Here is a 27,734-nt window from a genome sequence, read left to right on the forward strand (position 1 = left end):
TAAGAACCTTACCCCTTGTTATGTACGTATTCCTTCGCTATCAATGAATATCGTACTTTCACTCAAAAAAAAAAAAAAAAAAAAAAACAAAATAACAAAAAAACAAAAAACATTGAAACAATTTTTTAAAATAATAGCCATACTCCTAACGGTTCTATTTATTAACAAAGCCTAGCCCACATAACTTAATAAAATTAATGTGTCATCATCTCTACCCTTCATCCAAGCATTTTTGCGAAATCACTTTCAAAACTATATGTAGTGGAGACTCAACTTATATCCTTTATTGTTAGAATTAGTCCATCCTCTTTACATTTTTCCACATAATTTAATAAAATTAATGTGTCATCATCTCTATCCTTCATTACTAAAATACATGCCATTAGTCAAACCTGTCATTAACCATTTTTGGATAATCAATTTCAAATACATGTAGAATCAGTTTTGTATATTTTTTTTAGTATAATCAGTTTGTATAATTTTTGTAACATCTCACATCGCCCAGGGGTGAGGATCATGTAAGTCTTATATGTATATTCCCATCTCTTTGTAGCACGCGGCTTTTTGAGAGCTCATTGACTTCGGGTTCTATTGGAACTCCAAAGTTAAGCGAGTTCGCGCAAGAGCAATCCCATGATGGGTGACCCACTGGGAAGTTCTCGTTTGAGTTCCCAAAAATAAAACCGTAAGGGCGTGGTCGAGGCCCAAAGCTAACAATAACATGCTATGGTGGAGTTGAGCCTGGGATGTGGTAAGGGCTTGGCCGGGATGTGACAATTTGATATCATAACCAATCTCTGCCCAGAAGTGGGCCGACGAGGACGTCAGGCCCCTAAGGGAAGTGGATTGTAACATCCCACATTGCCCAGGGGTGAGGATCTTGTAAGCCTTATATGTATATTCCCATCTTTTCCTAGCATGAGGCCTTTTGGGAGCTTACTGGCTTCGGGTTCCATCAGAACTCTGAAGTTAAGTGAGTTCATGCGAGAGCAGTCCCATGATGGGTGACCTACTGGGAAGTTATCGTGTGAGTTCCTAAAAACAAAACCATGAGGGCATGGTCGGGGTCCAAAGCGGATAATATTGTGCTATGGTGGAGTCGAGCTCGGGATGTGACAATTTTAGTAGAATCAGCTTGTATATTTTTTTAATAAAACTACATACATGATATCAGTTCGACCCATCCTTTACCATTTTCGCAGAATCAGTTTCAAATACATGTAAAATCAGTTTTATATACATTTGAGTAGAATCAGTTTGTATAATGTTATTAGATCAGTTTGTATAATTTTAGTAGTATCAGGTTGTACATTTTCAACAAAACTACATACATGCCATCAATACAACCCGTCTTGGACCATTTTCGCATAATCAATTTCAAATACATGTAGGATTAGTTTTATACAATTTTTACTAGAGTCATTTTGTATATTTTTAACAAAACTACATACATGCCATCAGTCCAACCCGTTCTTGACTATTTTTGTAGAATCAACAAATACATGAAGAGTCATTTTTGTATACTTTTTCGTAGAATCAGTTTGTATACTTTTAGTAGAATCAGTTTATATATTTTCAACAATACTACATATATGTTATTAATCTAACCTGTCGTCGACCATTTTTGCAGAATCAATTGCAAATACATGCATGATTAGTTTTGTATACTTTTTAGTAGAATCAACTTGTATAGTTTCGTAGAATCAATTTGTATATTTTCAACAAAACTATATACATGTCATCATTCCAACTAGGGATGGGTTGAAAAAACTGAAAACCCAAAAAAAGGTTACCGAAACTGAAACTGTAACCGAAAAAACTGAATCGAAAGAAAAAACCGAAAAAAAAAACAAAGAAGAACCGAACTGAAGTTAGTGTTAAACCACGTCGTTTTACCCCTTAGATAGGTGATGTCGTTTTTTACTCATGAGTTTATGTCATTTTGGTTTGTGCTACTAACCCTAGGTGTTTCTTTACTTCTCCGCCAGTGTTTCTCCCCGCGCCTCCCTCTCCCTCTCCCTCACTCTCACTTCTCTGTCTGTGTTTCTCCCGCCGTCTCCCTCTCACAGCCCCGCAGCCTCGCCGTCTAGACAGTCGGACTCGACACTTGACAGCCATCGCAAAGGTAAAAATATGCGACCCTTTTCTCCCAATTTCAAGATTTTTGTTTTTTAAAGTTACTTAATTTCTTATCACATTCACAGAGCCCACCCTTAATTTTGTCATAATTTTTTAAGTTATTTAATTTTAATTTCTAGCTCTCTGTGAATTCTGAGTGAAGATCCGTTTCTTGTGCACTTTAATCAGGCATTTTATTGCATATAATATGTTTTGGTCGAAATTATGCCTATTTGTGCACTTTAATTTCTCATACTTTTTTAAGTTATACTCTGTATCCCGCAAGAGGTCATAGAATGACTAGCTGTTGGGACTACAACGAAAAAGTTGCATCCGAGATTCAGAACCAATAGGCCTTTCCCATTGATCATTGTGCAATCCAATTGCTAGCTATCAATGTATAAATATGGTAAAAGGATGGTAGATATTTATACAATTTGGAAGGCATGAATGGCCTGCCAGGATTTAGTTGTTGCGATATTCTCATGAAAAAAAAAAAAATCATATTATATTTGTATATCAATATGATCCTGGAGGTATGCTTTTGTGAAATCTCAAAGGCTTCTAGTATCGAAGCCTCAAGCCGAGGGTTTCAAAGCTCGATTTTGTCTTGTCATGTCCATCTTTTCTCCAGGATTTGATTCTTTTTTCTCTCCCTCATCTTTTATGTAATGTTATAGCTGTTACAAAATATTTGGAGCTGCAGACATACGGTATTTGGCAATACAATTATGAGTTGATATTAGCATTTGCTTTAGCGTTGTGATTCATTTATACTGCAGTAGAGTGAGACTAGTTATAGTTTCTTGAAAGGTTTAGCTCGTGTACTGCGGTAGGACTAATGGTTAGTTATATAGAAATGGTCTACTGCTACTTTGATAGTTTGATTACTTTTCTACTTCTATTTTGAGTTGATCTTATTATATGTTTTTTATTTTAATTAGATGAAGTCAAATGCGATGAAGTCAAATGTATTGAAGTCAAATGCCTCAAGCTCAAACTCAAACTCAATGAGATAAAATGGCTCTCATGAAAAACCAAACTCATCTACTTCTACTCCATCACAAGTAAGTCGTCATCTCTATACTTTCTCTATACTTTTCTATGGATTATGTCTCAATTTCTTTAATAATTAATTATAATTGATTTGAAGGACGTTGATGGTGAATCAACTCTGCCTCAATATCCATGGTGGCATCTCAACAAACTCCTACTAATCTTTATGGTGGATTCGGAACCTCCTTCGATGCAACTCGAAAAGGTGACTCGACAAAGGAAGAAAAGACGAAGCTCTCTTGGAATCATTAAAAACTCATGAAAGGTATCCGGTAGACCTGGCATTCGTGTCGTGTTTGTGTTATACCCAATATCTTAACGGGCTGTGTCGTGTAACACTTGTTAAAGTAAATGGATAATATGACCCGACCCGAAATTGATCCGTTAATATTATCAGGTAATATGACCCGACCTATTATTGTTAAAGAAAATATATTTTAAATCAATAAATAATGAAAATGAAAAATATAGTTTGACCAAAAAAAATAGAAGACATAATACTAAATTAGTATATGCATACCACATTGTTACTTAAATATTACTTCAAAACATAAAAAAAATAATAATAATTTGTCTTTCAAGTATTACATACTTCAAAATACGATATTAGTACATCATTTTAAAATACCAAATGTTCAAGGATATGCAAAATAAAGGGAGTTGGGCTTCAAGGTTGAGGAACCTTGCATGTTTATATATAAAGGTCGTACCCAGTGCACAAGGCTCCCGCTTTACGCAGGGTCACATTTTTTAGATTTGTACATAAATGATTATAAATTTATTTATTTTGAATTCCCTTAGAAAAATACTATTCATGAGGGTTTGTATGGTTTTAAAAATTCAAACGACAATGTTCCCATACTCATAGCGTAGAGGATGCGATCAAGAGCCATGCATATTTTTTTTTTTCACATTTTTTGCATTGTATTTTAATTATTATAATTTTTTAATGTGTTTGGTATTTTTAAATTACTTGATACTTTTACTTTTAATGTGTTTTATAATTTTGTAATCTCACTCTTTGCCTATAATATACTATAAAAAAAAACTTAAATTTTTTTACATTTATATAGAATAATAATACAACAACATATATTTAATATACAATATATGCATATACATTATGGCTATTGTACTTTTTAGTAAGTTTATTTAGTAGTTTAAAAAATTAAAATTATCAAAATAACTTTTTTCTTAACATGCCGAAACAGGTTATTCGCGTGTCACCTTCATGTAAACCTGTTAAGGACTTGTTATTAACGAGTTCTTATCGTGTGACCCGATAACGACCCGATTAGTTATCGCGTTGATCCGAAACCCTTTTTTTTCATGTCATTTACGTGTCGTCTTAACAGATCGTGTAAGAAATTACCAAGTCTAATATCCGATGTGGGAGCACTTTAAAAGGAAATTGAGAGTGGTAGAGTTAAGGGGGTTGTGCAACTATTGCAACCATTTATGGCCGACTCGCATAAGAATGGTACAACTGGTTTGAGAAATCATTTAACAAGATGTATCAGCTATAGTTGTATAAGGAAATATGTGTCGCAAATAGGCAAAAGATCTTAACTTTTGCCGCCAAGAAAGATAAGTTGGAAGCTATAGGTTTCTCCCAAGAAGGAGTTACTAAGGCTTGTGTTAAGGGAGAAAGTTTTTGCCATTTTTGCATGCAAGTATGTCCTATGTGGAGAGTGCATAGTCGTAAAACAATTGTTAAGGATGTACTTGACTTGTTTTATTCCAAAAATGACAAATTGAAAAGTCAATTGAAGACATTTAGGGGTGTGTCTAACAAGGGATACATGGACTTCTATTCAACAAACAAATTGCATGGTTTTCACCGCACATTTCATTGATGTTGATTGGATGCTACCTAAAATGATTTTTAACTTTTGTGTCATTCCAAGTCAAAATTATATTATATATTTCACCATATTCTTAGTATAATTTGATAATTATTTTAGTAGAATTTTGATACTTTGCTTTATATTTTCAATATAGGACATTCGACTTATTAGGATTTTGGCTCATCAAATGTGTCCTAGTTGGTTTAGGATTGTTTTAGGAAACCTATAGGTATACCGATTCTTGTCCTAAAGGGATTAGGAAAGAATTTTAGTTTCCTTATTCAATTTAGGTTTGGATTTCTAGAAGTCTATTTGGATTTGGATAGTGTAATTTCCTAGTCCACTTAGAAATAGGAATTCAATCAGCCTTGGGACATGTAAGCCAACCCTATGTCTATAAATAGGGTGCGACAAGGCTGATTTTTACAGAGAGAAAGAAAACAGTCAAACAGCCAAGAGTTTTGAGATTAGTTCTAGGGTTTGTAAAAGTTCTGTAATCTTTATTATTAATCAAAGGAGTGGTGATTTCTCTTGGACGTAGGCGAAAGTTCTGCCAAACCAGTATAATACATGTGTGTTTCTAAGTTTTTTAATAATTGCTAGTTTAGTCTATTGTCGTTGGTTACATTAAAGAACAAGGTTTAATGTGCGGGTTTTTCAACAATTGGTATCAAGAGCTAGGATCAAGGTGTTCTACGATGTCAAAAGGGAAGATCAATGCGGATCAAGGACCTACGTTAAAGCCCTTTGACGACAAGGATGACTTCACGGAATGGCAAAGGATGATGAAGAATGTACTGATACAACAGGATTTGGATGATGCACTCGATGGTGAGAAGCCGAAAAACATGACAAAGGCAGCATGGACTAAGGTTCTCCAGAAGGCTAAGAGTTCCATCGAGATCCATCTCACAAGATCAGTTCGGTCACACATCACCGAAAAGATGACTGCTTAGGAAGTATGGGAAAAGTTGAAGAATGTTTATATGGGCAAAACCGTGTCCATTAAACTTTTTCTAAAGGATGAACTATTCGGGCTTCGACTAGAAGAATGAGGTGATATTGAAGATCATGTATGCATGTTCCAAAATTGCATAGCTAATCTTCAGAAGGTCGAAGAAACTTACAAAGATGATGATATGGCTATCATCTTGCTGAGGTCTCTACCTTTGTCTTTCAGGCACTTTCGAACAACTCTAATGTTTGGAAAAGAGTCCTTAAGCTTGAAGATGTAATTCAAGCTATTCAGTCATATGCTAAACTGGATGATATAACTGAAAGCTCTCAAGGCCTTTATGCAAAAGGCAAGGAGAAGGGGCGGGAAAAGACAAAGGAAGAGAAAATCGGCAATAAAGGTAGGTCAAAATCTAAGAAGAAAAAGGAAAAGAAGGAAGGTTGCTTTGAATGTGGTTTAACCGATCATTGGAAGAGGAACTGCAACATTTGGAAAGAGAAGAAAGCCAAGATGGAAGGAAGCTCAGGTTCATCTAGTGCAGTCACCGAGCATGAGAGTAACGGGGAGCTCATTTTAGTAACATTAGGCTCCAAGGCTTTCACCAATTGGATTTTGGATATTGGATGCACTTTTCATATGTCTGCTGTAAGGGAATGGTTCGATACTTACAAAGAAGTCAGCAGCGGGGAAGTCTTAATGGGGGACGATTCTTCATGTCCTGTAAGAGGAATCGGCACTGTTTGAATTAGAATGTTCGATGGGATGATACGAGCTTTGGGGAACGTCAGGTATGTCCATAGACTAAGAAAGAATTTGATTTCCTTAGGTACTTTAAATGAGGCCGATTATGAGTACAAGTCTAAAAAATGAAGACTTAGGGTAACCAAAGGATTGCTAGTGGTAATGCGGGGTGACCTACAACCCAATAAGTTGTATGAGTTAATTGGGACCACTGTAGTCGGAGGAGCAGTTGTTTATGTAAATCAGAGTGTAGAAGACAATACTAAACTCTAGCATCATAGGCTTCGGTACATAAGCCAGAAAGGGTTGCAGGAATTACACAAGCAAGGTGTGTTAGAAGGCGTGTCATCTTGTAAACTGGACTTTTGTGAATGCTGTGTTCTCGGAAAGCAAAGAAAGGTATCATTCGCAAGTAGCAGTGTAGATAACCGAAGCAATGAGCAACTCAGCTATATTCGCTTAGATGTTTGGGGCCCTACACTAACTAAATCAAATGGTGGAGCCAGGTATTTTGTTACTTTCATGGATGATTTTTCTAGGAAGGTTTGGGTTTATTTCATGTTGCAGAAATCCGAGGTTTTTGCAAAGTTCAAGGAATGGAAAACAGAAGCCGAGAATCAAACTGGAAGAAAGATCAAGTACCTAAGAAGTGATAATGGAGGTGAATATACAAGTAATGGGTTTACCGATTATTGCAAGCAGGAAGGCATCATAAGGCACTTCATAGTAAAGAAGAATCCCCAACAAAATGGAGCTTGCTGAGATGATGAACCGAACTCTCATGGAAATAGAGAGAAGCATGCGATTTCATGTAGGATTGCCTGATAGTTTTTTGGCAGAGGTTGTTAATCATGCAGGTTATTTGATTAATAGGTCACCATCTATAGTTCTCGGTTTTAGGGATGTAAAAGATGTATGGTCTGAGAAGCCGGTGGACTATTCCAAGCTTAGGGTGTTCGGCTGTAATGCTTATGCACATATTCCAAGTGATGAAAGGTCCAAGCTCAAACTGAAGTCTACACATTGCATATTCTTAGGTTTTGAGAAATGAGTTAAGTGTTTCAAGCTTTGGGATTTCAACAACAGGAAAAAGGTTGTTAGTCGAGATGTTATCTTTGATGAGACAACCATGCCTCTTAATAAAGTCAAGAGTAGTAGGGAAAAGACGGACGATGCTGAAATTGAAGCAACAAGGATTCCATTGATCAGTTCAGATGAAAAAGAAGCTCAGGTGGAGCAAATCGAGCAAGAGGCCGAATCTGATGGTTTTGAGGAGGAAGAAGAGCATCAGCTTCGTTCACCAGTTAGGAATCAGGTGGAGTAAGAAACAGGGCAAATTGAAGGCACTCAAATCCACTAGACATCCAAAGGGTTCAAACTCCAACCAACAATCCACCTGCATTCCAGAGATGCATAGCACTAGACAAACCTAAGGGGAACAAGAAGAAACCTGACAGATTTGGGTTTGACCAAGACGAAGTTAATTATGCTCTTAACATTAGTCAAAGAGATCCGACTACTTATCGAGAAGCTATAGCTAGTGATGAGCGAGATAGTTGGATAAGTGCTATGACAGAAGAAATGGAGTCTCTTTACAAGAACTCTGTTTGGGAGTTGGTTCTTAAGCCTAAAGATAGAAAGCTAGTTGGATGCAAGTGGGTATTTAGGAAAAAGGAAGGACTACATGAACAAGATGTCGTGAGATTCAAAGCAAGGCTCGTGGCTAAGGGGTACTCACAAAAGGAAGGGGTGGATTATGATGAGGTCTTTTCACTTGTAGTCAAGCATACTTCTATCTGATTACTCTTAGCTATGGCAACTCAACATGGCATAGAGATTGAGCAGATGGATGTGAAGACATCGTTTCTTCATGGAGATCTAGAGGAGACAATTTTCATGGTTCAACCAGAAGGGTTTGTTGAATATGGGAAAGAGAACCTAGTATGTCAGCTAAGGAAGTCCCTGTATAGCTTGAAACAATCTCCAAGACAGTGGTACAAGATGTTTGATTCATTCATGCTGAAAATCAATTTTAGAAGATGTTTATATGACTATTGCGTGTACTATCATGTGTTCCAAGATGGGATGATCATATTGCTATTGCTATATATGGATAACATGCTAATTGCTTATCAAGATAAGTCTAGAATTCAAGACTTGAAAAAGATGTTAACGAGGAGTTTGATATGAAGGATCTAGGTGCTGCACAGAAGATTCTTGGCATGGAAATTCAGAGAGATAGGACTGTTGGAAGGATTTGGATTTCACAAGCCAAGTATATTCAGAAGGTTCTTAAGAAGTTCAACATGCAAGAAGCAAAGGTAGTTTCGACTCCTTTGGCGGTTCACTTTAGGTTAAGTGGGCAATAGTGTCCTACGTCCGAGGAAGAGTAACAAGTAATGAAGAATGTGCCTTATGCTAATGTAGTGGGCTACCTCATGTATGCAATGGTATGTACACGTCTCGACATAGCTCAAGCAATCAGTGTCGTTGCCAAATACATGGCAAATCCAAGAAAGCAACATTGGGATGCAGTAAAGTGGATTTTGCGTTATTTGAAGGGTTATTGGCGACAAAGGATTATGTTTGAGAGGCAAAAGGAAAGTGCATGGGTGTTAGGATATGTGGATGCTGATTATGCAGGGGACTTGGACAAGAGAATGTCAACTTCTGGTTATGTGTTTACATGCGCAAAAGGACCAATTAATTGGAGGGCACTACTGCAACCAATTACAGCTTTGTCGACCACAAAGGCAGAGTATATTGCATTGGCCGAAGTTGAAAAGGAAGTATTTTGGCTTAGTGGCTTGGTAAGTCAAATGGGAATCACTTAAGATTGTGTGAAGCTGAAGTGTGATAGTCAAAGTGCCATTCACTTGGCAAAGAATCAGGTTTTTTTCTAGAAGATCAAAGCACATTAAAGCAAGGTATCATAGAATCAGAGATTGGGTGGAGTCTAAGGAAATTTGGATTGAAAAGGTTCATACAGATGACAATGCCACATATTTCCTTACAGAGATAGTGTCGGCCAAGAAGTTCAAGCATTGCTTGAACTTGATCAATCTCGTGGATTGATTAAAGTGGAGCACCTCTTCACTTGAGGTGCAATGAGGCAGGAAGAAGATTGCCAAGGTGAAGACTCTTAAAGATTTCCAAAGCTGCTTCAAGAAGGTTCAAAGATACTCTGGGGTGCAACGATCAAGACTTGGTTTGACTCACCAAGGTGGAGATTGTTAGGATTTTGGCTCGTCAAATATGTCCTAGTTGGTTTAGGATTGTTTTAGGATACCTATAGGTATACAGATTCTTGTCTTAGAGGGATTAGGAAAGAATTTCAGTTTCCTTATTCAATTTAGGTTTGGATTTCTAGAAGTCTATTTGGATTTGGATAGTGTAATTTCCTAGTCCACTTAGAAATAGGAATTCAATCAGCCTTGGGACATGTAAGCCAACCCTGTGTCTATAAATAGGGTGCGGCAACGCTGATTTTTACAGAGAGAAAGAAAACAGCCAGACAGCCAAGAGTTTTGAGATTAGTTCTAGGGTTTGCAAAAGTTCTGTAATCTCTATTATTAATCAAAGGAGCGATGATTTCTCTACCTAGAGAAATCACAATTGGACGTAGGTAAAAGTTCTGCCGAATCAGTATAATACTTGTGTGTTTCTAAGTTTTCTAATATTTGCTAGTTTAGTCTATTGTCGTTAGTTACATTAAAGAACAAGGTCTAGTGTGCGGGTTTTTCAACACGACTTCCTCTGAAGCAAAACATGATCAAACAGACGAATTTTGGAGTGATTCAAATTGAAGGACATTCGTGTGTTCCTTAGCTTGTTCGTGTCAAAATCTCAGCAATTTCTACCAAGTGGTTATTTTCAAGAGATTAAATGAATGAGCCGTGCGCGTTGCTGGAAAGTGACGTTTATGAGCTTAAATTGCGTTTTCGGAGCCCAAGATGATTTCAAATGGGTTCGTGGCCTTTTGGACAAGCGTTTAGAATTGTTCAAGCTTTAACTCCAACTATTTTGGGCCAGTTTTGAAGTTGATATGGGTCCAAAACGTGGCTGTGCAAGATTTTGGGCGAATTTACCAAGTCAATTTAGGATTATGTTTCCTATTTTATTTTAATTTATTTAGTTTCCTAGTCTATTTCTAAGACCTTTTACTACGAGGATTTTAAGGAAAGTAGTATAAATAAGCCTTTTGGCAAACCTAGGGTTTTTTTTGGAAAGAGAACGCATGCAATTTTTTGGAGAGAAGATTTGGGACAAAGTTTAGAGATTTTCAAACTTTATTCTACAAGGTGTTTTCATTCTTTTTCTAGTTTAATATAATTCTTTTGATTTTAATTATGAATATGCGTAACTAGTTTTCTTTTGCTAGGGTGATGCCTTGAGCCTTAGCATGAATATGTAGTTTTTATTTAATTGCTTATGATATTATGCATGCATACTTTGAATTATTAATCACTGTGCATAAACTGTCTTTGTGTCTTAAGGATTCGCGACCATTAGGATGTTTAGATAAGTAATTGGATGCAATTTGGTCGGAATACCACGGGGGAATTGAGTATTGCTTCTTGTGATTAATAGTTGTAATTTCACCTAGGATGAATACCACGGCTTAGGAGTTGCATGGTTTTTCAAAGGGTTTTCACAAAGTATAATGAGTCATGCATATTTGATCTGAATACCATGGACAGATTGCATGTTTGATATACGTTCTAACTTGAATACCACAAGTAGAATATGCATTAGGAAAACCTAACCTTCAAAATTTCATGGATAATCCATAATTAATTAGTAAATATACATAGGATTGTTAAGAGGATGGCGGAACCTAGTACCTTCTTACTTTGAATTCTAAAATTGTTTCCTTTTTCATTCTTTAAAAATTGCAGATGTTAGTTAACCTTTTTAATTAAATTCGTTTTTCTTAATTTAGGTTATTAAATCATCATTTTCCAAAACTTTATTCTAAATAATTGTTGAGATTTGATATTGCGTTAATTTATTTAAATTAATCCCTTTGGAGAATGATCTTACTTGAGCCAACTATACTACGACAACGTTGTTTCGCTTGCAAGTATTTTAGGTGTTGTTATCTCTACTCTTGCAGGTGGTAAAAATCCTTTCAAGAAATTGGCGCCGTTACTGGGTTTTTGGATAGCAAAGAAGTTATGGCCTTTGTTCTACCAATAGCGGGACAACCACTGAAGGAATCCCTGGCAGCTCATGCCACAGAAGTGCCAAGCTACATTACCTATCCTGAAGTTGAAGATGGGTCCACGTTTGAGATACGACATCATATGTTAGAGATTCTACCTTCCTTTCACAGTTTATCAACAGATGATCCTAACATGCATCTAACCGAATTTCTAATTGGATGCAAAAATATTTTGGTGAAAGGATTTTCAGCAGAATGTATCAAACTTAGACTTTTTCCTTACACCTTGAAGGATGGCGCAAGGAGATGGTCACACTTCCATCTGGAAGCATTACTTCGTGGAACCAACTCAGTCTTGCGTTTTTAAGCAAATACTACCTAGCTTAAAAAACACTTGATATGAGCACTCAAATTTTAACATTTGCTCAGAAACCGAATGAAGCAATTCATGAAGCATGGGAACGTTACAAGGATCTGCTCAGGAAATGTCCACATTCAGGCATTAATGGTGACACTCAAATGAATTTATTTTACAGAGGGCTGAATTTGACTACTAAGACTGTTGTTAATGCTTCTTGTGGAGGAACATATTCAGAAAAAAATGCACTGCAAGTGTATCAATTGTTTGAGAGCATGGCGACAAAATCTCAACAATGGGCAGTTGATATACCTCAGACCAAGGGTGTTTTTGAGATGTCCAGTGGCGTACCTCATGTACCTGCACAAATAGAAAAGATGGAGAAAAAGTTAGAAAATTTTGATGCAAAATTTGGCATTCTTTTACAAAGAATGGCAGCACTTGTGTAGCAGGTTGCTATCTAGCAGGCTACTGCAGCCACATACCATTTATGGCATCACAACACATGATTTATGGGCTGCCCACATAGGGATGCATATCTGAAGCATGCTAAAGAACATATTAATGTATTCAATAATTATCAAATGCCTAAGAATGATCCCTATTCAAATTTTTATAACCCGGGTGGAAAGATCACCCAAATTTCAAGTGGAATACAGATCAACAGGTTAAATCACAGTTTCAACAACAAATACAACCTGCTGCTCAAGCTAAACCTTCTTGGGAAGTCACAATTGAAAAATTGGCATATCACATTAAGGCAAGTTTTGATGTAACAAAACAAGAAATTCAGAAAATCAACCAAAACATTCAGAACATACAAGTAACCATGAAATATCTACAACAGCAAATGGGGTAGCTTTCACTCTAGTTTTCAGGCAGAGAACCAGGAAAATTTTCCAGCCAAATAGTTCAAAATCCAAGAGGTACAGAATACTGTTGTGCAATAAGGACATTGAGATCTAGAAAAAGTTATGACAACCGTGATGTAGAAAACAGTGCTGGAACTTCACGGGCAGCACCTTTGTAGCCACAAACAGGTTCTGAAATTTTTACAGAATCTGCCCAGCCACTGAATAAATCCAAAAATACTGCAGTACCTGCTGCAGAAACTGTAGAAAAGTCGGAACGTGTTTATGTGCCCCCGATGCCATATCCCGATAGGTCCTAAAGCAAAAGATCAGCAATTAAGGGATTTCATGCAAACATTGGCTAAAGTTCATATTAATTTGCCATTATTAGAAGCCATTCGAAAGATCCCTTCCTATGCCAAAATTTTGAAAGATGTTTGCAATAAGAAAAGAAAGCTTGTTGAGTCATAAAAAATTGTGCTAACAAAACAGAGCAGCGCAGTTTTACTACACAAATTGCCTCAAAGAAGAAGGATCCAGGGAGTTTTGAGAAGTATCTACTAAAGCCACGAGGTAAAATGTAAAATGTTGCAAGGCAGCCCAAATTTTGAGAAGTATCTACTAAAGCCATTTTTAAGAAAGTTCAGTGCAAGCGAGTCAATGACTCTGAAGGATCCAGCAACTTAATCACTGGTCTTCTATTCTGTCTAGCTACAGACGTTAAATAAAGCGCTTATTGGGAGGTAACCCAATTTTCTACCTTTCTCTTTACCTTCTTTCTCTTTTATTTCATTATTTTCAATCTAGATGCATTTAAATTCCCAGGCTATCATTTCGTGTCAACAAAGGAAGAAAAAAAAACAGAAACACAAATACAAAAACAAAAAACCAAAAAAAAAAAAAAAAAAATTACTTGTTTAATTTTTAGTTTATAGTTAGTATTTTCTATATTTTCTCTAATTTTTCCAACTTGGGTTTTTGCAGACAGCAAACAAGACAAACAGGACTTTGTGCAAAGAGAGATTATTTTAGATTGAATCATGCATCCAGTTGTAGAATTACATCAACATCAACCACATATGTGATTCACATAGCATAGATGGGTGTTTATACCTTTCAGATCCAAGGTCGGGGCGACTTCGAGATTTGCTTTGCCATTTTGTCGACTACATTTGCAGCTTGAGCATTCTTTTTCTCGAATTTCCACTCGATCTGAGCCATATACATGCACAGAGAGACGAACATTTAAGCTATGCAGTGATATTGAACCATTCTTTGCCATACGGAGCTCAACATTTCACGACATGAGTTTTTACCTGTCTTATGTTGGGATTTGTGGGTCTGAGACGATTTGCTTCCGTTTCTACTTTTCAGGCGATATATCCGCGAGCAGTCTACACACATTTTAACTCAGAAAATGAATGGATGTTAGATTCCTTCGCCTTTTGGTCCCAAACAAAAATGACAGAAATGGGACTTAGGAACTAACATCAAAACCGAAGTTTGGGGATGGATGTGTTTTACCTGTAGAATGGAGGAGTTTGGGACGATTAGCCATGGATCTACAAATTTTAGGGTAGTGGTGCGTCTCTCTCGTTGTCAATTCGCGTACCCCCGCAGAAAAATACATGCATGTGTACGAATTTTGTTTTCATTTGCCTTCGGTCATGAAATCGAAAGGAATAAGATGTGGTTGCATTTTACTTAGGGAAAGTGGCCCTGTATTTGCAACAGTAAACAAGTTTGAGGGTGGTTCTGCCTCGTTCTCCATTTTAGTATCAGAGGAGATGCAGCTTTGTGGTCTTTGTTTTCTATTGTAGAATTAAAGAGAGAGGCTTCTGATTTTCTTGATAGAGCGACCTGGGGTTTACAAAGCATTCAGAAAGGTGAGAGTGATCTAGCTGTTCATTTAGGAGACAGAGAGCCGTTGGTATTTCCCATACCTATTCTGAGCTGGGTGTTTTGAATTAAAGAGACAGAGAGCTGTTGGCTTGGTCACAAACAGTTCGGTTTTGGTGCACGTGTGTGGTGTACGTGTGCTAGGCGTAGGCTGGTATTCACAATAATGCATGGGTCTTTTTAGGGCCTAGTTTCTTTTGCTTTTAATGGCTGCCATTCTTACTCCATGTTTCTTTGCATCAGGCCCCATGCCCACTACCAAGTCCACATTTTTAAATCCAGGTGTTCTCTTTTCTTGTATATCTTTATTTATTTATTTTATTTTTTTCATTTCTTTATTTCATTTAGTCAGGTTTCATGTAGTTAGGTTTCTTTATTGGCCTTACTGTCTTTTACGTTTAGTTAGGTTTCTTTGGTGTCCTTGATCTCATTTTTGTTTTCCACACCTTGAGGACAAAGTGTGATTTAAGTTTGGGTGTGGGAATTAGAATTTTTAATTTTTAATTTTTAAGTCAATAAAAAAAATTCAAATTATAAGTTAATATCTATAGATTATTTTAAAAGTTAGAACAAATGGACATGGTGAAGGTTAACCCCACAGTAGAGTCTTTTCTATTTATCTTTGCTTAGACACTAATTCATGGGTTATACTTTGACAATTTGCACATTCACATCAACATAGTTTGTGGGGAGTGAGATTGAATACATACTTTTTGTCTAAGTTTGATTTTTAATTTTTGTTCTAAATAAAGCGAAGTTAGTTATTGTTATGAATAAAGTAATAATTGTTCAACCTGAGGCTTTGCCTAGTAACCGGGCCAGTCCTACCTAATCAGCAGTGATTCTCGCGTCAAACAGTAGAGTCTTGGCATAGGGCAGGGTAGTTAGTTGGTTTCGTAGCCTTTTCAACTCGAGTTAATAAGTCCTTAAGGGTGTTCTACACCTAATGCCCTAAGTTGGCATTGCACGACCACTACTGTTACCTAAAAAAAAAACAAAAGAAAGAAAAAGTCGAAAAGAAAGAAAAAAAAAAGTGAACTAAGTATGTGTGATATAAAGAAGGACGAGTGGTAAGGGTTTTAGTCGAGTCTCTTTAATCATGTTGGTTCACTTTACACCAAAGGAAGTTCATGAATTATTTTCTAATTGATTCTGAATGGTATAGACTCTGTGGTGGGATTACTGAATCTTTAGAAAAGATGTTCTGATATTTAACGTTTTCTATGGATTACAACTTTGAAGGTGAAATTTTTTTGTCATTTAGTTTTAGTTAAGTTTCTAGTTTGTTAGCTTTTAATTTTGTTTTCTAGTTTTGTTTTGCTTGAGGACAAGCAAAAAGCTAAGTTTGGGGGTATTTTGATGAGTCAATATTGGACATTCGACTTCCTCTTAAGCATAATTTGATAATTATTTTCGTAGAATTTTGATACATTGCTTTACATTTTCAACATAGGACATTCGACTTCCTCTGAAACAATACGTGATCAAACAGATGAATTTTGGAGTGATACAAATTGGAGGATGTTTGTGTGTTCCTTAGCTTGTTCGTGTCAAAATCTCAGCAATTTCTACCAAGTGATTATTTTCTAGAGATTAAATGAAAGAGCAGTGCGTGTTGTTGGAAAGTGACGTTTATGGGCTTAAACTGCGTTTTTGGAGCCCAAGATGACTTCGGATGGGTTCGTGACCTTCTGGAGAAGTTTTAGAAAAGTTCAAGCTTTAAATCCAGCTATTTTGGGCCAGTTTTGGAGCTAATACGGGTCCAAAATGTGGCTGTGCAAGATTTTGGGCGAATTTACCAAGTCACTTTAGGATTCTGTTTCTTATTTTATTTTAATTTATTTAGTTTCCTAGTCTATTTCTAAGACCTTTTACTAGGAGGATTTTAAGGAGAGTAATATAAATAAACCTTTTGGCAGACCTAGGTTTTATTTTGGAGAGAGAACGCATGTAATTTTTTGAATAGAAGATTTGGGACAAAATTTAGAGATTTTCAGACTTTATTCTACAAGGTGTTTTCATTCTTTTTCTAGTTTAATATAATTCTTTTGATTTTAATTATGAATATGCGTAACTAATTTTCTTTTGCTAGGGTGATGCCTTGAGCCTTAGTATGAATATGTAGTTTTTATTTAATTGCTTATGATAATTATGCATGCATACTTTGAATTATTAATCACTGTGCATAAACTGTCTTTGTGTCTTAATGATTCGCGACCATTAGGATGTTTAGATAAGTAATCGGATGCAATTTGGTTGAAATACCACCGGGGAATTGAGTATTGCTTCTTGTGATTAATAGTTGTAATTTCACATAGGATGAATATCACGTCTTAGGGGTTGCATAGTTTTTCAAAGGGTTTTCACAAAGCATAATGAGTCATGCATGTTTATATTTGATCTGAATACCACGGACATATTGCATGTTTGATATACGTTCTAGCTTGAATACCACGAGTAGAATATGCATTAGGAAAACCTGACCTTCAAAGTTACATGGATAATTCATAAGTAATTAGTAAATCTACGCAGGATTGTTAAGAGGATGGCGGAACCCTAGTACATTCTTACTTTGAATTCTAAAAATTGTTTCTTTTTTCCTTCTTTAAAAATTGCAGATTTTATTTAACCTTTTTAATTAAATTCGTTTTTCTTAATTTACGTTATTAAATCATCATTTTCCAAAAATTTACTCTAAATAATTAGTTGAGATTTGATTTTACATTAATTTATTTAAATTAATCCCTGTGGAGAACGACCTTACTTGAGCCAACTATACTACGACAATTTTGTTTTTCTTGCAATTATTTTAGGTGTTTTTATCCCTACTTTTGCAGGTGGTAAAAATCCTATCAATAAGGATCTAGGAATTGAACTTGTGTGGTCTTTGTAAGAATCTTGTTTACACTAGTGGATTGGGTTCAGTGGAGAGTCCCCGGTTTTTTAACTTAGATGTGGGTTTTTTTCGACCAAACACTTCTTGCGTTCTTTGTCTCTTAAGCTTGTCCATATATCTTATTTAGAATGCATATTATGATCAATGAACTGAATTGTTGTTGACTAAGATAACTTGTAGTGAACTAAGTTTGATTCATAGATTTGCATTTGATTAACTAACAAATCTGTATTTAGTTGACTGGTGAACTTGACTAGTCAATTCAGCATACTTTAATTTATAATTGCTTTATCAATGTTGTTTGCATAATGGACTAATGTGTAAATGTGTTCAAGCTTAGTAATTATTGTTGTGAAACTAATCTGGGCAGACTTTGATTAGTTGAATGTATTGGTCAGTTAGGTTTGTTCTTGCAACTGCACTTTATATCACTGACTAACTTGTAACTAGTTGACTAGCTCATTTGACTAGTCTACTGTGCAAAGTTAGTTTTTATTTTCAGGATATTTTGCCTAGTACCTAATTTCAATTGGTATCAGAGCCTTGCTTTAGATATACATAGAATGATCTCTAAGAGTTACTGGTATCTGGTGGAACCTAACAGAATGAACTATGCTACATAGTGTGAAAAGTTTCAAATTTTTTAAGGCACAAAATTCAAATGCAGTTGATTACCTTACCATTGAATGGAGGGCTCTTTCAAGGATTATGGATGGTGAATCTATGGTAAAGCAAAGTGTGATTGGACCCTAGATGAAGTCATATCGGCCATGGCTAATAGGAGCAAGAAATGTTATTGTCAATGTCATCTCACCGACTCAATTCGGCTGCATTTAATATTGTACAATGGCAAGGCATGCATGGGATAAACTCAGAATTATTCAAGAAAGTGACAAGCAAGAAAGAGATTCAAAAAGGGAAAAATGATGTTGCCTCTCAAAGTGTTGAAGAAACTATGGTCATTAAGGAATCGTCTGATCAATCTTCTGAAGATAATCTAGCTTTATTTGTTAAGCATTTCAAAATGACTCTCAAGAACAAATGAAGCAATGCCAAAAAGCCTAAAGTGTTTTGAAAATATTCCATGTTTCAACCTCAAGGGAATTACACTTTTGATAGGAAGCATGAAGAATTATCAGTTGTACGGACATGTCTTCCACTAGTGAACATAGACCTTGTTTCTTTTGTAGTGGTATCTGACATCAGGTTGCTGAATGTGCAAACAAAAAATTGAATAAGAAATGCGACAAAGCAATGATGGCTACCTGATGTGAAAGCGAGAGTGAAGAATCTGTTTATTCTAACAGGTCATTAGATGGTAAGGAGAAAGCCATTGCCTTTGTTACCTCAGTTGAAAAAGTGTATCTTAGTGATGATGAACTTGGGTTGGATAATTCTGAGGACTTGACTGATGAAAAGTTGTGGGTAATATTGGGTTAACCAAGAAGGTTTGTTGCTGCAAGAAGGAAATGAGTCTTTCTGACTAGTCAAAGTGGAACTGGGTGAAAACGTTGTTTCTCTTGAGGCTCAAGTGAAGAATTTTTGTGTGATGATGAAGATGAAAGAGATGATCTTACTGCTTCTCTTAAAGCTTAGGTTCTGGAATTGATGATATCTCAAGAAAGACTATTACAACTTGTTCATGTGTTGAAGGCCAACAATGAAATATATCATGAGGTCATCTTAAATGTATCATTTAAGCTATATACAAAGTGGATTGTCTGATTCTTGGTGCTGAATGATATGACAAAATGCAAAGTGTTGGAAGCCTATATGGTGCCAAGAATAATCTTGATTTTGTGGAAAATGGTTCATGTTTCATGGGCATAAGCACACGAATTATGAAGGAATCTTTGCCTATGACTCCTATGGTCAATACTTCCAAGACAAGACTTATTCCTATATGTCATCACGTTGGTGAACTTGGCATATTTGACCTAGGTGTTCAAAACGTTCCTCATAAATGAAGAATGACTTGAAGAATCAGGTTGATCGACTAGCCATTGAAGTCAGCAAAATTGCCCCTACTTGTTTAGTAATCTAGTTTAGGAAATGGTCTCAGAATGCTTCAATCAATTGTCTGGCTGTTCTCAACACATCTTTAGTAACCAAACTAAATATGTGGCATCTTAACAATGGGTGTTCTAGTCATATGGACGTAGGCAATGATGCTTTCTTGTCTCTTACTTCCTTTAATGGTGGTGACATTATGTTTAATTGTAGGGACGAGTCTCAAATAGCTAAAAAAGGTGTCTCCAATTTTCCTGGTCTTCTTCAACTTGAAAACGTTGGTTATGTAGGTGGTTTGAAGACTAGCCTCATCTGCATTAACCAGTTATGTGGTGAAGTGGTTGATGATATTTGCTTCTCAAAAAGGGGTTTCAAGATTGTATACAAATATGGGAAGTAAGCTGTGGAGTCTCACACAACTTGAGAAAGCAAACTGTGTTACATGTATAAGTCATACAACTTTGGAAAGCAAGTTGTGGAGTCTTACACCGGATTCTCCAAAGCTCTTCAACTGATGAAACATGACTTTGTTGATTAAACTCAAATGTTATTCCTTGGCAAGATGAAGTATATTTTATTTGCTGGATACAATGAAAAGCAAAGGTATGTTCCTCTATCAATTGTGAATGCAATATTTATTATTGTCAAAGTAGTTGTGCCTTAATGTTATGGTTGTTTGAAATGCTAAATAACTTTAAAATCTTTCATTTTGTCATTCATGTTCATTGTGATCATATGTGGAAATTAAGTCTTGGAAGAACCCTGTCCAACATTTAACAATCAAATATTTGGGCACACAACGTTATTTCATTGGAGATTTTGTAGAAAGTAAAAATTCCTATTTTAATCTTAGTGCCAACTTAAAAACAACCAGCAGACAATTTCACAAATGCTTTGTACAATCGAAGGAATAAAATTCTTCGACGGTCTATTGGTCTCTGTGCTATTAATTAAATTGGTTGCACAACCATGCTTCCAAGTTTTTTCTAGCATGTTTTGTCTTTGTGATTGTGTCTGTCTTGTCTATCATCTCATCAGATAATATTGTTTTGCTCTTTGTATGCATCTCTTTGATTTTCATACATTGCTAGCAATTTGTGGATAAACCTTGTAGAATTTGTCATTATGATGTCAATGGTTCTCCTTTTTTGATTCATATAGCCTCTGAGAAATCATTTTTCTTACCTTACAAAAGCTTGAGTTGATTTGAGGGTTAAGTTCACTTTGATCTTAATTGAGTTGTAGTGACTTTACTTACTTATAATCTAGACCATGTGTCATTATTTTGATAAAATCTTGTATTTCACTTTAAGTCCGGTTAAATATGAGCATGTTTTAGAGACCATTTCACTACACAGAAATAGAAAGACCCGGCCCTTGGCACTAGATCAAATAGCTTCGGGAGGTGTACTTTCTCAATCAGACCTTGGAAGACAGATCTTGCCAAAGCCTATCTCTCTTCTTCTTTTTGTCCTCTCCCCAAATCAAAATTTCAAATTTCAAATGGGAAAATGTTGTATGTCATGAGGCTATGCTTCTAGATGCCCTCTACAGGTCATGAATTCAAATTTCTAAAAATCAAATGGTCTCATAAAATCTCACCTTCATTCAAATGACCTTGGCATATCTCAAATTGGTGCCCTATTTAAAGTTCCATATCAAAGTTCACTTCTCTTTCAAGGCTTGTGTCTTGCTTTTTACGAGTCTTGTCCTTTGTTCATATTATGTAGGAAGTGTTGTTTCTTAAACTTAATAGATTATTAAAAGTTTGGTTAGCCTTTGAATTAACTTTGGGCCTAGTGGCATGGAGCTATGATATCAAGAAGGCTATCACATGTCTCTCTTCCTATACCTTGACACATCATTGTTGCATCATGAACAAGTGTTAATCTTAATATTATTGTCCATGTATGATCTTGAAGATTTGTCTTTTGAGAGTTGCATTGCATGTTTCTAATTCAAGTATTTTGTTTACTCTTTCTTGGAAGCATAGATGTTGAAGCTAATTCTTCATTTCCTTTGTGGTTTGTCTTGTTAGCTGTAGTTTATTAGTGCTAAGGTTATGAATGTCTTCTATGGTCTTTTTTTTTGCTTCTGTGTGGTGTCCTAATTGGTTGGATACTTTGATTTGAGCTTTTGCATAAAACTGTTTTTAAATGGACAATTTTCTCTTTTGTCGAGTCACTGGTTCTCGTCAGAAAAGTGAAGAATATGAGGGTATTTCTGTCAATGATCTTTGGGTTTTAATATCCTCATCTCAACCGTCATATCCCTTTAATAGTTCAGATCTCTTCACAGTATTCTAGGCATTTACCTTCTCTAACATCTCTAAGGTTTCACTTTCACCTCCACTACTAATATGCACCCTTCTGAGTTATTCACTTGTCACAGTGACATAAAAGCCTACCACCGTCAAGCCTGTAAGGACCCCATTGTTCATTTGTCCAAATATCAAGCCATCAAGTCATGTCTATTAAGATCCCATTGCCAAAAGTTTTGCATGTTAAGCTTTCTCCCTCCGATGTGCCTTTTAGATATTTGATTTTTCAGTCTATATTTTTTAAAAGTGTCATAAACTACTTTTTCTTATTCACTTCATGGCTTATGGTTTTGTTGTTGTTGTTTATTGGGGAAATGATTACAACTGCCTTTTCGTTGGCCATCTTTTCATGTGTTTGCACAAACATGTTTAGGTACATTGTTTCATGCATCTGCACAAATCTGGTTGTAAATGAACATCTCTCTTTTCTGCTAAGTCATTATCCCTCATCAGAAAAGTGAAATCTTTTAAGGGTATCTCTGTTAGTGCATGTTTCAAGTCGTGGTCTTGGTTTCTGAGGGAGTTTGTTTGTATGTAAAGCATCATTTCTAAGGGAGTTCATTTATATCACATGCATCCTTTGTGGTAGACTCGGTTCACTTACCCCTGCTTAATTATTGCTACACTTTGCTTGGGCGTACTCATATGATGTATTACTATTTGTTATCCGATGTGCTTTTGCTATCCATGCATTATGTATTTGCTACAAATTTGGATATTTTTGATCTGATGCAACCACTTAGTCTGTAGACTTCTAGGTTTATGAGAGAGTTTGTGTCCAAGAGAGTACAAATTATGGGGGAGTTCAAATTTTTATAAAACTTGGCCTATTTTGGCTTTGTTGTTTTTTAGCCTTTCTTTTGTTGAACTTTGTTTGTGCTAATCTCGGGTCAGTTTGGGTTGGGTGACTATATCTATAGCGACGAGTTCTATTCTGAGGAGTTCTAGCTTGGGAAGTGTAGTTTGTGAATGTAGGTTTTTAGGAAAGCACATTTTATGGGGGAGTTCAATTTCTTTTGCTACGTTATTAGAAATTTATGCTTAAGTTGTTATTTGAAACTCCATTTTTTTTGTATATGTGGCTGTGCTACTCTTGGTGTTGCTAACAAATGGGTGATTTGAACGGATTACATTGACATGCTTTGGTGCTTTTAATATTTTGGTATCGAGAATTGTACCTTGTGCTTAAACTTCTTTATGATGTTATGTCTTTGTTGTTGGTTCTAATTGGCTTTTCAGTTGTGGTTGGACATTTCTTTCATGAGCTCAATTGAAATATTATTTATTTTGTTTAACTGAATTGGCACATCATTCATTTTAAATCCTTTCTCTTTGCCATGAAAAAATGGGGGAGAAAAAAATCGTGTTGCAATCAATTTACATTCCTTGCAATTGCTTTAACCATGATAACTTTTCACTTGTTCTTGTCAAGCGTACTTCTTTGTGAGATTTTTCCTTTGTGTTTTTTGGAGTGTGGGGGAGTGAATTTAGTTATAAGTTTGGGTTATTTTGACAAGAAAAGCCAAAGGGGGAGATTGTAAAGCCCTTGTCAAAGGTTGTGAATTGTGTTTATACCATATTTAGGGCCTCGTTTTTAGATTTCGTACAAATACTCGGGGGACTTAAATGTAATTATGTGATAAAGGAAAAGACAAATATGTAATAAGTGAGGAGTGAGGAGTCATTATTCTATAAAAGAACCCCTCACCCTCACAATTAGGGGAGGCCAATTCCTAGGCCATCAGAGACCTCACTCTCTCCCTCAGAGGCTCTGAATCTCTCTGCCTCACTTTTCAGATAAATACATAATCAGTGTGGACGTAGCCCAAAGCTTGGGGTGAACCACGATACATCTTGTGTTATTTACATTTCTGCAGATTCACGGTCAGATTTATGTTGTTCCAAGACCTTCGGTTTTGTGCATCAACATTTGGCGCCGTCTGTGGGAAGCGATACGAAAAGTTGTGTCAGTTCTTTTTAATTTTTTTTCACCTTCATCGTGAATCTGCAAAAACCTAACAACCCAAAGCTTTCCCAAAAAAAAAAAAACCTAGGAAACCAAATACTCTATCTCTCACAAAAAAAATAAATCCAAAACACCAAAAATTCAAATACTCTACAAATGCGAGAGTGGTAACTCACTGAGTCTATGACTCGACACTCTACAACTCTCTGAGTTTCCTGTCCAACAATGGCTTTAGAGGATGACGACTGGGATTTGAGCGCCGAAGAATTCGACTCTCTCGAAAGAGACGCGTTCCAGAAACTCGCTTAGCAACGCGTCAACTCCGTTTCCACTTGTTCTTCCTCCTTCTCATCGTATCCTTCATACGATCACCGCCAGGTGCACCAATCTTTCCTTCCCACGAACAATTACAACAGCAACTGCAGCTCCTAGAGTTCCCCTGCCATACCCATTTCGAATTCTCTTCCGAACAAGCCATGTAGCAAAGAAACGCAGGAAATGAACTTCTTGTTGAAATCCTCCCCCTCATCCTCATCATCACAATCCACTCCTCATTAACAACAAGCACCTCAACCCCTCAGCGACGCCACTTCTGTCAGAACCGAGAGAACGTTTGGAACCGTCGGCGCGATGGATGCCACGATGGTAGTGGGCATCGGAAGAAACGTAGAAGGTACCTAAGGGAGGGCTGAGAGTGGAGGAGTGAGGTTCTGACTTTGATGTCTTCGTCGAAAATGCTTGCTGGTTTTCTAGTCCGCTGCAAGGTTTGGAACTGTCAGCGTGGCAGATGCCACGATGGTAGTGGGCATCGGAGGAAACGTTGAAAGGGCCCCGAAGGCACTGTCATCACTCCAATCATCTTACTATGTCAGCAAGGTGTGGGCCTCACTCCGTTGTCCCATTTTCGTCTGAAACATTCTCCACAAACTAACAAAACAACGAAGAGTAAAAGGGAGCAGCGAGGATGCCCAATGTCACGTTTAAAGGGAGCAGCGAGGAGTACAAGGGCATCAACGCCGGATAATTCTTTGACGGCCAGACGTTTCAGTTGGAAAGGCTTCACTGCTCCATGAAGTAACTCCGGCATGACCGCTAGCCTAGGGAATCGGCGGTTGATATGGTTGTGGACCCCCAGCTTTCTCCGGTGGGCAAGGCGCCCAAGCTAACGCACCAGTTTAATCCTGGGAGAACTGCATTCCCCGTCGTGCCGGTTGAGGTGGAACGGATAGATATTGGTGTGCCTGACAAATTCATGTTGGGAGAACTTTGGCCCATGACAAAAGAAGGAACAAAGTTGCCTTTGATTTCTTTAGATGATATGTCGGTCTCGCTGGAAAGGAGAACAGAGTTGCCTTTGAGAAAATGCCCACTCTAAAAAGATAAAGCTTCATATTATTATTTCTATCGTGATTCTTTTTGTCTGCCAGGTGAAGAGACGGAGAGAGGTGAAGCAGAAAAGAGAAAAGAAGAAGGCAAAAGCAATCAAGTAAGCTAAAAATGAAAGCAAAAGAAAAAGCAAAAAGAAAAGGGAAATGTCATTATTTCCTTATCTGTCATCTGCAAAAAGAAGGAAAAGGAGAAAAGCAAAAGAGAGGCACATGGGGACACTGCAAAAGCAAGGAATAAACACCCCACCAAAAAGATGTGATTTACTTTTCTTATTTCTGAATGATGTAAATTATTTTTCTTATCTTTCGAATACATCTATATAAACCCTATCAGAGTGTAATAAAAAAAAAAGGGCAAAGCCCAAAACAAATGGGCTGGCATGTTGTGGAGGGCGAAGGCCCATAAGCCCGAAATAGCACCAACCAGGTCATCAAAAGTAAGCACAGTACTCCACAATTATTCGGCAACCCACCGCTATTACCACCAACCAGATTATCAAACGTACGCCCAGTACTCCATAATTATTCGGCAACCCGCCGCTATTACCACTAACCAGGTGATCAAAAGTACGCCCAGTACTCCAAAATTATTCGACAACATGCCGCTATTACCACCAACTAGGTGATGAAATGTACAACCCGTACTCTAATATCATTTGGCAACTAGCCATTCATGCCACCAACCAGGTGATGAAATGTACAACTTGTACTCTCCTTCATGTCACCAATCAGGTGATCAAAAGTACGCCTAGTACTCTAAATTATATATGAGCATTACTCATGTCATTTATACATAAACATTCACGAGCATCACTCATGACAATCATACATAAACATTCACGATCGTCATTCATGTGAACATTCATGAACATCACTCATGTTAACATTCATGAGCATCACTCATGACAACATCCATGAGCATCACTCATGTCAATCAGCTTCAAAAGCTTCATTTACAGAGCTCTAGCTTCAAAAACGTCATTTACAGAGCTCTAGTTTCAAAGCTTCACTTGCAAAGCTTCACCTACAAAGCTTCAGTACAGGGTATACAAATACCACCTCTGAACAACCGCCACTTCGGCCCATACATGGATTCAATTTGAAGTCTCCAACCAACAGACTCTATTGACCGAAGACTTGGGGGACTACATTATGTACCATATATTGGGCCTCAACTGGGCCTTATGAAAAATACTTGGGGGACTTAGCCCATTATTTATGTATTAAAGAGCGAGCCCTTATTCTATAAAAGGGACTCCCTCACCATCATTAGAGAGCATCGCCGCCTACTGAGCAACCGCCTCGCCGTGAGCATCAACTCTAGCCCACCATTCATGTATTGAGGAGCGAGCCCTTGTTCTATAAAAGGGACTCCCTCACCACCATTAGAGAGCATCAACTCTAGCCTATATTTATGTATTGAGGAGCGAGCCTTTATTCTATAAAAAGGATTCCCTCACCATCATTAGAGAGCATCGCCACTTACTGAGCAACCGCCTCGCCACGAGCATCAACTCTAGCCCATCATTTATGTATTGAGGAGCGAGCCTTTATTCTATAAAAGGGACTCCCTCACCTTCAACGCCACAAGCCGAGCCAACCAAGGCAATATAAGTCACGAACAGAGCAGCCTCGTAACATGTGCTACTTCTAATTGAGCATCATTTCAGATTGAGTACCGCCTCATATCGAGCATCAGTTCAAGACAACATCTAGTTACTTCGGCCCACACATTGACTGAATTTCAAGTCTCCAGCCAAAAGACTCTCTTGACTGAAGATTTGGGGGGCTACTGTTTATACCATATTTAGGGCCTCGTATTTAGATCTTGTACAAATACTCGGGGGACTTAAATGTAATTATATGATAAAGGAAGGGGCAATGAGATTTAACTGACCCCATTTAAACAACACATTATGATTTGTACTTTTGAAGCTGCAATGTTTTTTTTTCGCGAATGTAAAAATAAAGAATTTGGAGATGGAAATACTTTGTTTCCTTACTTCTTTTTAACTAGCATGGAGGAAAAGTTTAAACTTAAGACATCTAGAAAGAAAAAAAAAATTATTAAACTAATTGATGGTAAATATTTTGAATAAGTTAAAATTGTCTGTTTTTATGATTAGCACCAAAACTTGTCTAAACATAAAGTTAAATCTCATACT

The 27,734-nt window shown here is 36.8% G+C and overlaps 1 long non-coding RNA gene and 1 other non-coding gene across 2 annotated transcripts; one reads left to right on the forward strand and one right to left on the reverse strand.

Moving 5' to 3' along the window:
- Positions 1-1,934: 1,934 nt before the first annotated feature.
- LOC103416151 (uncharacterized) lies at positions 1,935-12,146 on the forward strand. The gene is made up of 4 exons (XR_011578054.1): positions 1,935-2,125; positions 3,063-3,185; positions 3,272-3,439; positions 11,834-12,146. It is a non-coding gene; the product is annotated as an uncharacterized lncRNA (long non-coding RNA).
- A 136-nt stretch (positions 12,147-12,282) lies between these two features.
- Positions 12,283-12,384, reverse strand: LOC114822822 (small nucleolar RNA R71). Its single transcript, XR_003771014.1, has one exon. It is a non-coding gene; the product is annotated as a small nucleolar RNA R71 (small nucleolar RNA).
- Positions 12,385-27,734: the final 15,350 nt, after the last annotated feature.

Source organism: Malus domestica, chromosome 17, assembly GCF_042453785.1.
Source record: "Malus domestica chromosome 17, GDT2T_hap1".
In the NCBI taxonomy this organism is placed as follows: domain Eukaryota; kingdom Viridiplantae; phylum Streptophyta; class Magnoliopsida; order Rosales; family Rosaceae; genus Malus; species Malus domestica.